The sequence below is a fragment of the Piliocolobus tephrosceles genome, chromosome 3 (genome assembly GCF_002776525.5).
Source record: "Piliocolobus tephrosceles isolate RC106 chromosome 3, ASM277652v3, whole genome shotgun sequence".
NCBI classification, from domain to species: Eukaryota; Metazoa; Chordata; class Mammalia; order Primates; family Cercopithecidae; genus Piliocolobus; species Piliocolobus tephrosceles.
In genome coordinates, this window is record NC_045436.1 from 146,805,312 (window position 1) to 146,814,954 (window position 9,643).

The following is a 9,643-nucleotide window of genomic DNA, read 5'->3' on the forward strand; positions in this document are numbered from 1 at the left end:
GGGCGACAGAGCGAGACTCTGTCTCAAAAAAAAAATAAATAAATAAATACAAAAAACTAGCCGGGCGAGGTGGCAGGCACCTGTAGTCCCAGCTACTCGGAAGGCTGAGGCAGGAGAATGGCATAAACCCGGGAGGCGGAGCTTGCAGTGAGCCAAGATCGCGCCACCGCACTCCAGCCTGGGCGACAGAGCAAGACTCTGTCTCAAAAACAACAAAACAAAACAAAACAAAAACAAACAAACAAACAAAAAAAAAGGTAAACGTAATGGCCTTTGGCTCAGTTAGGCTCAAAGTCATATTTCCTTGTGGCCCAAAAGCAATCTGTGCTTGCAGTTTTTGGAGTAGGTCTCTTCCCAGCAAGGGAACTGGACAATTTGGGAGGTATAGGAATTTATGTTGGACCCGTCGTCCTCCTATAACACACCTCCTTGACTGACAGAAAGGCCTTTTCTCTGAGACTCTAGTGGCTCCTACAATAGCTGTATAGCTCTTGGTTAGTGGCCCTATAGGTCAGGTCACTACTGAGTGTTCAGTCCCAGTGTCTACCATAAAGTCCATTAGCTGGCCTCCAACTTCTAATGTGACTATTGGTTCCTGGGGGCCTAAAGAGAAGGAGCCCAGTCTGTCCTAGTCTTCATATCCTTCAGCTCCTGCCAGTCTGATTAGATCGTTATCTGGTTCTCCCAGGATATAGCAGCCTGTGGTCAATGGCCTCTTCATACCATGGCCCTGACTACTCTTCTCATTACCTTCTGGACATTCATCCTTCCAGTGTCCCTTCTTTTTGCACCATGTACATTGATCTCTCTCTAGCCTCAGCCAGCTCTCAGATCTCTGCCTAACTTGATCTCTTCCACATCCACATCCATGTCCACATCCTCTTACAATACTAGTTTCCCTTCTACGAGGGCTGCCGCTAACAGATTGGCCTTTTTCTTTTTTTTCTCTCTCTCTCTTTTTTTTTTTTTTTTTTTTTGAGACAGAGTCTTGCTCAGTTGTCTAGGCTGGAGTGCAGTGGTGTGATTTTGGCTCACTGCAAACTCCATCTCCCAGGTTCACGTCATTCTCCTGCCTCAGCCTCCCGAGTAACTGGGACTATAGGTGCCCGCCACCAAACCCAGCTAATTTTTTAATATTTTTAGTAGAGATGGGGTTCCACTGTGTTAGCCAGGATGGTCTTGATCTCCTGACCTCGTGATCTGCCCGTCTCGGCCTCCCATAGTGCTGGGATTACAGGCGTGAGCCACCACGGCCAGCCTGCCTCTTTCTTAAGCCTCTGATCTGCTTCCTTCTTTGCCTCTTGGTCACGGTTATCTTAGTAGCCACCTCTATAAGCTGGGTGGCATTCATGCCTGCATAAACCCTTCTAGCTTTTGCAGCTTCCATTTGATGTCAACCTGGGCTTGTCCTTCAAATGCCATGTTCACCATGCGCTGATTTTCAGCTGCTTCAGCATCAAACGGAATATAAAGCTGGAATGCCTTACACAATCTTTCATAAAACTGGCTAGGGCTTTCATCTGCTCCCTGGAGCACCTCTGAGATTTTCCCTATATTGATTGCCTTTTTTTCCTGCCATTTCTCAGCCTTTGCAGGATTGCCTCTCGGTACCTCTCTGCAGGTACTGAAACTGGGTGACATCATTGGGTCCTAGAGCAGGTCTGCTTCTGGGAACTGGCCTTGAGCATACGCTGAGCATTCAGTGTGCCTGCTGGTACATTGGCTTCTAGCTAGTGGAGGGCTGCCTGAGTTATCCTCCGGCACTCCTCAGTATTAAACAGCGTCAGGAGGAGCTGTTTGCAGTCTGGCCAAGTTGGATTGTGTGTTAGAAAGATGGACTGCACCAGATCTATAAGGGCCTTAGGTTTCTCCTTGTAGGAAGGGGTATGGTGCTTCCAGTTTAGGAGATGAGTGGTTGAAAATGAATGAAGGTTCATTCTCTTCCCTGGATTTGGCCTTGTTCATTATGATAGAGGGGGGTCCTCTTGTCTCCCTGAGAGGTATTTGCATAGCCTGAGTGCGGCCTGACTGGAGAAGTCTTGCCTGATTTTCCTGACCTTCCACTTTAACTTCCTGGAGCTCTGATTCTTCCCTATTGGGTGAGGTTGGGGGCGTGTACCCATCTGGACCTAACCCCTCAGGGGCTGCTGGTCTAGAGGTGGGTAGATTGGAGAATAGGGAGGAGGCGTTTTTTGCCTTCTCTGGAGCTTGCAAAACTGGTTTTTCCTGCTCTCCTTGAGACTTTTCCTTTTGTCTCCCTGTTTGCCAGCAAAGCTGATTTTACTTTCACTTTGGGCATGACTCCAGCTAGGAGCATTCTGCAATAAGCTGCTAGGCAGGGCTGCATTCAGCCATGAGTGGATATTAGGTGAATTGGTCCAGGTGCCCTGGCTGTCCTCCAACCCCGGTTACAACCCTAAATACATGGCCAGTTGCTTCCCTACCTATAGCCTTTTCAGCCAGCCAGCTGACATCAAAAGAAGGCTATTCTATTTCACAGAGTGTCCTCACCCTTGGGGGGTTAACTTGATCCTATAGTCCCCTGCATAACCCTTTCTGAAGTTCTTTAACCCCGTTCTAAAGAGGTAGGTTTTGATTATTTTCCTCCCATTTCCTCCTTCCCAGGCACAGCACACTCACTCTTTCTTTGTTTCAGACCAATTAGACCTGGTGGGTCCCACACTTCGCTTGGAGCATACAGTCTCTACTAAGAGACCTGCAGCCCCCACATGTCACTCCCCGCGTTGGTTCCTCCTGGAACCAACTTTCACACACTTTCACACACTTCTCCTCTCCCAGTTCCCCTTTCTCAACTGTGTTTGCAAGCCACTCTCGCGTCCTGGGTTGGCTAGGGTGTAAGTTTCCCCGACATTTACAAGCCATTCTTGAATCCTGTGTCGGACTACTAGTTGCACCCTGGGAGGTGATCAGCTCCCCTTTCATCCTTATGGGACGGGTCCTGCTTTGGGCCCCAATACCTTACCATGGTCCTGAAGCATGCTGTCCCTGGAATCGTCCTGTACCCCTTAGGTTCCCTTGCGCTGTCAGGGAAGGGACGCCACTGGGTCACAGAAGAGCTGATCTCCCCTCCGGGTTGAAGTTCTCCTGATGGCACGCCTGGGGTCACAGGTATCCAGCCCAGGGCTCCAGCCCCACAGGCAAAGGAGACAACAAACCTGTCGTCTTCTCTCCTGGATGGCTCACCAAAATGTTGCAGGAATCAGAGGACCAGAGAGACCAAATGGGTGTTATAGGAGGATTTTTATTAAGGTGTACACCAGCTCAGTGGACTCACATCCAAAAGTTGAGACCAGAACAAAGACAGGGCTCGATTTTTGTAAGCAAGCTTACAGAAGCAGAATAAGGACAGTTAATCAAAGAGTGACACGTCTTGTAATCTCTAGCACAGCTTGTGACCTTGCAGCTGCATCGAAGCAGAAACAGGAACTTATAAAACTTGCAAAATATTTATGGGGAGGGGGTAAAGGATTAAAAGAGGAACTTTGTTTTTCTTATCCTTATATTGGGGAGTGCTGGGAGAGTCTCCAGAGCACATTCCTTTTGGGTTCTGACTTCTAAGATAGTGTTATCAGGACCTTGCCTGGGCCTGGGCGCTGTCTGTTACTGTTTTTTTGGGATGAGACAACCTAATATAGGAAAACTTGTTTTTCTCTTTTAGTTTTTATTTCTTCTTTCTCTAATTTCTGCCTCACCATGGGAGGTTGAGAAGGGAGGATCACTTAAGGCCAGGAGTTCAAGACTAGCCTGGGCAACATAGTGAGAGCCCAACTGTACAAATAATAGAAAAAAATTAGCAAGGAGTAGTAGCATGTATCTGTAGTCCCAGCTACTCATGAGGCTGAGGTGGGAGGATCACTTGAGCTTGGGAGGTCAAGATTGCAATGAGCCGATTTATGCCACTGCACTCCAGCCTGGGTGACACAGCAAGATCCTGCCTCAAAAGAAAAAAAGGTTAAGCGGCCGGGCGCGGTGGCTCAAGCCTGTAATCCCAGCACTTTGGGAGGCCGAGACGGGTGGATCACGAGGTCAGGAGATCGAGACCATCCTGGCTAACACGGTGAAACCCTGTCTCTACTAAAAAAATACAAAAAAAACTAGCCGGGCGACGTGGCATGCACCTGTAGTCCCAGGTACTCCGGAGGCTGAGGCAGGAGAATGGCGTAAACCCGGGAGGCGGAGCTTGCAGTGAGCTGAGATCCAGCCACTGCACTCCAGCCCGGGCTATAGAGCGAGACTCCGTCTCAAAAAAAAAAAAAAAAAAAAAGGTTAAAATTGTAAAAGGAAACATTAAGGTGTTTTTTATTGTTGTAGTCACTTTCTTTTTTTTAATTTTAAAATTCTATTTACCATGTATGTGTGTGTGTGTGTTTTTGACAGAGCTTCACACTCTTGTTGCCCAGGCTGGAGTGCAATGGTGCAATCTCAGCTCACTGCAAACCCTGCCTTCTGGTTCCAGCAATTCTCCTGCCTCAGCTTCCCAAGTAGCTGGGATTACAGGTGCCCGCCACCACACCTGGCTAATTTTTGTATTTTTAGTAGAAAGAGGATTTCACCATGTCGGCCAGGCTGGTCTCAAAGTCCTAACCTCAGGTGATCCACCTGCCTTGGCCTCCCAAGGTGCTGGGATTACAGGCATGAGCCACTGCACTCAGTCGATTTTTTGTGCTTTTTTGAGATAGAGTCTCACTTGCCCAGGCTGGAGTGCAATGGCACAATCACAGCTATCACATTAAAAAAACAACAAAAAAACGCCAGGGGCAGTAGCTCATGCCTGTAATCCGAGCAGTTTGGGAGGCCACAGTGGGTGAACTGCTTGAGCTCAGGAGTTTGAGACCCACTTGGGCAAATGGCAAGACCCCATCTCTGCCAAAATGACAAAAAAAAAAAAAAGGCAGGTGGGGGGGGGGGGAGCGGTAGTCCCAGGTATTTGGGGGCTGGAGGGGGAGGATCGCTTGAGCCAGGGAAGTTGGGGCTGCAGGGGCCCAAAGTTTGTCCCCCGACACCAAACCGGGGAAAAAGAGTGAGATCCCATCTCGAAAAAAAAAAAAAGGCATTAACTTTGTTAGTCAGTTAGAGACTCATCCTAGCTTTCCAGAGTATGTGGTCCCCAACTAGCTGTTATCATCATCACATACTGGCAGTGTGTTCAAGTTTTAGACCAAAAACTCTGGTGTGTTCTTGTAGTGTTTTATAGTGTTAGCCTTGCAAAATAATACGTATAAGCAGCCTTAAAGCTTCAGAGGATAAGTTGGATACAGTGACCACTTGCTCCCTTCCTCCCTTCCTTTTTCTTGAATATAGACATGTAAGAGACTACTCACTAGATAATGCTAGTAACATGGGAGATTATTTTAGGTGCATATACATCTTTTTAAATTTTAATAGGCATTTATTTTAGGAGCATTAGAATAAACATAATTTACAAATTACATTAGCATATAAACTTGGATGCTCCAAGAGGGACCCAATATTACAGTGTCTTAAGCAGAATAGTAATGTATTTCTCTCTCACATAAAAGTCCAGGTAGGTGGTCGAGGGCTGGAAAAGGCCCAAGCCTTCCTCATCTGGTCGCTTTGCTGTCCTTGACGCAAGTCTCCCATTTCATGTCCAGGATGGCTGCTCCCACTCTAAGCATCATGTTTTCATTCTAGCCAGCAAGGAAAAGGGAAAAGAGGAAGGGAAAGGTACCACCTGCTCTGTAAAAGCAGATTCAAAAATAGCAGCCCCGGCTGGGCACAGTGGTTCACGCCTATAATCTCAGCACTTTGGGAGGCTGAAGCGAGTAGATCACTTGAGGTCAGGAGTTTGAGACCACTCTGGTCTACATGGTGAAATCCCATCTCTACTAAAAATATAAAAAATTAGCTGGGAGTGTTGGCGCACGCCTGTAATACCAGCACTTTGGGTGGCCAAGATGAGTGAATCACTTGAGCCCTGGAGTTCCAGACCAGCCTGGGCAACACAGTGAAATTCTGTCTCTACTAAAAACACAAAAATTAGCCGGGCATGGCGGTGTGTGCCTATAATCCCAGCTATTCAGGAGGCTGAGGCACGAGAATCACTTGAGGTGGAGGTTGCAGTGAGCCCACATTGCGTGACTGCACTCCAGCGCGGGAGACAGAGTGAGACTCCGTTTCAAAAACAAAACAAAACAAAAACATCTCCTGCTACTCGTCTTTCAAGTTTCTGTATTAAATTTAACTGGAAAGCATCTAGAGATTCCAAGATGAGGTGTTTTACAATTTTTAAAAATTATTTACTATTTTTTTCTTTTTAAGATATGCTATTAACTGAAATTTACTATTATTTAGCTATATTGGAACTGTTCTCAATACTGTGCAACCGAAACAAATAAGTAGACTCTTGAGGCTGAAGACAGCAACTGTTATCCATAAATTCCAATTTTGCATGTGTATCAAAATAGCTTCATTTTTCTTATTCACTATTTTTATTTACATAGTAAATGTTACAAATCTGAAACTTTAACATACACTGTGCTAATAAAATGCCATTTGAATTATTTTACATTGATGTTCCATGAGATTTTTGTTTATTATATTTATTATTTTTTAAAATTGAACTTCACCCTTTTGAAACAAAAAATTAAAAATTTTTGTTCACTCTGTTTGAACACAGTAGACTAGGAACTCTTCCCTAGACAGTATTAGAAGGCACTTCCCTAGACAGTATTACAGGCATGTGCCACCAATGTTAGAAGAATTGGCGAGAAATGTCACTAGCAACTTTTAGCACTTTCCAGTGGTCCACACTCGGCCAAATAGTCTTCAAAAAGGAGGCTCAAATCAGGCCCCGTCCTGACCCCCAGGCACAGACCCTGGGGGGACCACCTCTGAGACACCACGTTTCTTGCCAATCCGGGTCAACTTCCTGACAGTCTGTCACTTAAGGGAGCAAAGGGATTTAACAGTCACTCTTCCACAGTTTAATTGTTTTGTCATTTTCTAGCGCGGCTAGAGGTGATGTTTTCTGTTGGGTGACAAGCTGTTGAGATCACACCACCTGTGTGGCCTTGTAATTTCTGTACAATCTCTTTCGTCTGAAGGTTCCAAATGTAAAGAAGGTTATCCTCCGAGCCAGACACAATCCGCTTCCTGCCAGTAACAGAGAAATTGGCAAATATGCAGTATTTCTCGTTCTTGTGGCCAGTGTACATCTTCAGGCACTTCCCGTTGCTGTAGTCCCAGAGCTTCAGAGTGTTGTCCAGAGTGGCAGCCAGGATGTATCTGCTGTTCTGGGAGAACTTCAGGAAAGACACAGGTGGGTTGTCATCATCAGTGAGCATCTTCAGGCACTGACCCGAGGCGGTGTGCCAGATGGACAGAGACCATCATAGATACTTGAAACTATCAAGAATCCATCACAATGAAAATGAATGGCTGAGACTGGATCTGAGTGAGCTGGCAAAATCTTGAGGCACTTTCCTGTTTTCACATCCCATATCCTCACACTTTCTTTTTTTTTTTTTTTTGACAGAGCCTTGCTCTGTTGCCCAGGCTGGAGTGCAGGGGCCGGATCTCAGCTCACTGCAAGCTCCGCCTCCCGGGTTTATGCCATTCTCCTGCCTCAGCCTCCCGAGTAGCTGGGACTACAGGCGCCCGCCACCTCGCCCGGCTAGTTTTTTGTATTTTTTAGTAGAGACGGGGTTTCACTGCGTTAGCCAGGATGGTCTCGATCTCCTGACCTCGTGATCCGCCCATCTCGGCCTCCCAAAGTGCTGGGATTACAGGCTTGAGCCACCGCGCCCGGCCACACTTTCATCAAAGGATCCTGAGACAGTAAGGTTGGACTGGGGATTGAAGTTACAGCAAAAGACACAATTACTGTGTCCCTTCAGGGTTTTCAGACACTTTCCCGAGCTCACATCCGGTATTTTGTATCTTCAAGGTTCTGTCATCTGAGGCGGAAACAAAAAGGTTAGAATCTGAGGACCAGGCTACATCGGATATTCCCAGCTTGTGACCAGACGGTTTTCTCAAATTTCCCGTCATATGTACCCCCAATTTTAATGAGTTTATCAGCAGATGGAACTTGCCAGCCACTCTCCATTCGGGCTGAATTTCACGAAGGACACTGCGTTGGTGTGGCCAGCAAGGGTGAACTTTAGAGCATAGTTTGGCTCCAGGGGTGTAGGCTTGCTCCGAGTGGGGGATGACGAAGGAGTCGGCTGTGCTCTGGTGGCCTCTTCTCGGTCGCCATGGCTCTGACGCTGGCCGCACAGGGGACGTGGACAGAGGGCCCTGGTGACAGAGGCAGTCTGCCGGGCCGCCGTGGCAGGCCGGGTGCTCGGGGCATCGGCGGACCCCGCCTGGACGGCAGCGAGGACTATTCATTTATATTTTTTGAGACAGTCTCACTGTGTTGCCCAGGCTGGAGTGTAGTGGTGCATTTTCGGCTCACGGCAACCTCTGCCTCCCCGGTTCAAGCGATTCTTGTGCCTCAGCCTCCTGAGTAGCTGGGACTACAGGCACGTGCCACCACGCCCGGCTAATTTTTTTTTTTTTGGCGGTTTTTTTGTATATTTTTAGTAGAGACAGGGTTTCACCGTGTTAGCAAGGATGGTCTCCATCTCCTGACCTGTGATCCACCCGCCTCAGCCTCCCAAAGTGCTGGGATTACAGGCGTGAACCACCGCGCCCGGCCCGGCTAATTTTTTATATTTTTAGTAGAGACGGGGTTTCGCCATATTGCCCGAGCTGGTCTCGAATTCCTGACATCAGGTGATCCGCCCGCAACGGCCTCCCAAAGTGTTGAGTTTACAGGCGTGAGCCACCCCGCCCGGCTGAGAATTTTATTTCACCAAATGATTCTCTAGCTAACAAATGTTTAACTGCCATTGGCCTACACTGTGCAAAAGGCCTATTAGATAATATCTAGAAATGTCAAAAAAATTAGCCTGAAAAGTAATCCATTTTTTTCCTGTAAAATAAGTTAAGGTAGCTTGAGCTATTTCTATTTTTAAGTTGGTAAGGTTAGGCCTGGTGGTGGCTCATGCCTGTAATCCCAACACTTTGGGAGGCCAAGGCGGGCAGGTCGTTTGAGGCCTGGAGTTCAAGACCACGCTGGCCAACACGGTGAAACCCCATCTCCACTAAAAATACAAAAATTAGCTGGGCGTGATGGTAGGTGCCTGTAATCCCAGCTACTTGGGAAGCTGATGAAGGAGGATCACTTGAACCCAGGAGGCAGAGGTTGCAGTGAGCTGAGATCATGCCACTACACTCTAGCCTGACAGAGTGAGACTGTCTGAAAACAAAAGAAAGGGTTAAATTTACATCCCAAAATGTACTCGGATCTATAAAGACATGCATTACTTTTTTTTTTTTTTGGAGAAGGAGTTTCACTCGCCCAGGCTGGAGTGCAATGGTGTGATCTCATCTCACTGCAACCTCCACTTCCCAGGTTCAAGGAATCTCCTGCCTCAGCCTCCTGAGTAGCTGGGATTACAGGCATGCGCCACCACACCTGGCTAATTTCTTATTTTTAGTAGACAGGGTTTCACCATGTTGGTCTTGAACTCCTGACCTCAGGTGATCCACCTGCCTCGGCCTCCCAAAATGTTGGGATTACAGGCATAAGCCACCGTGCCTGGCCCATGTATTA

At 47.3% G+C, this 9,643-nt stretch overlaps 1 pseudogene; it reads right to left on the minus strand.

The window, feature by feature from the left end:
* Positions 1-6,535: 6,535 nt before the first annotated feature.
* LOC111550881 lies at positions 6,536-8,335 on the minus strand (annotated as a pseudogene).
* Positions 8,336-9,643: the final 1,308 nt, after the last annotated feature.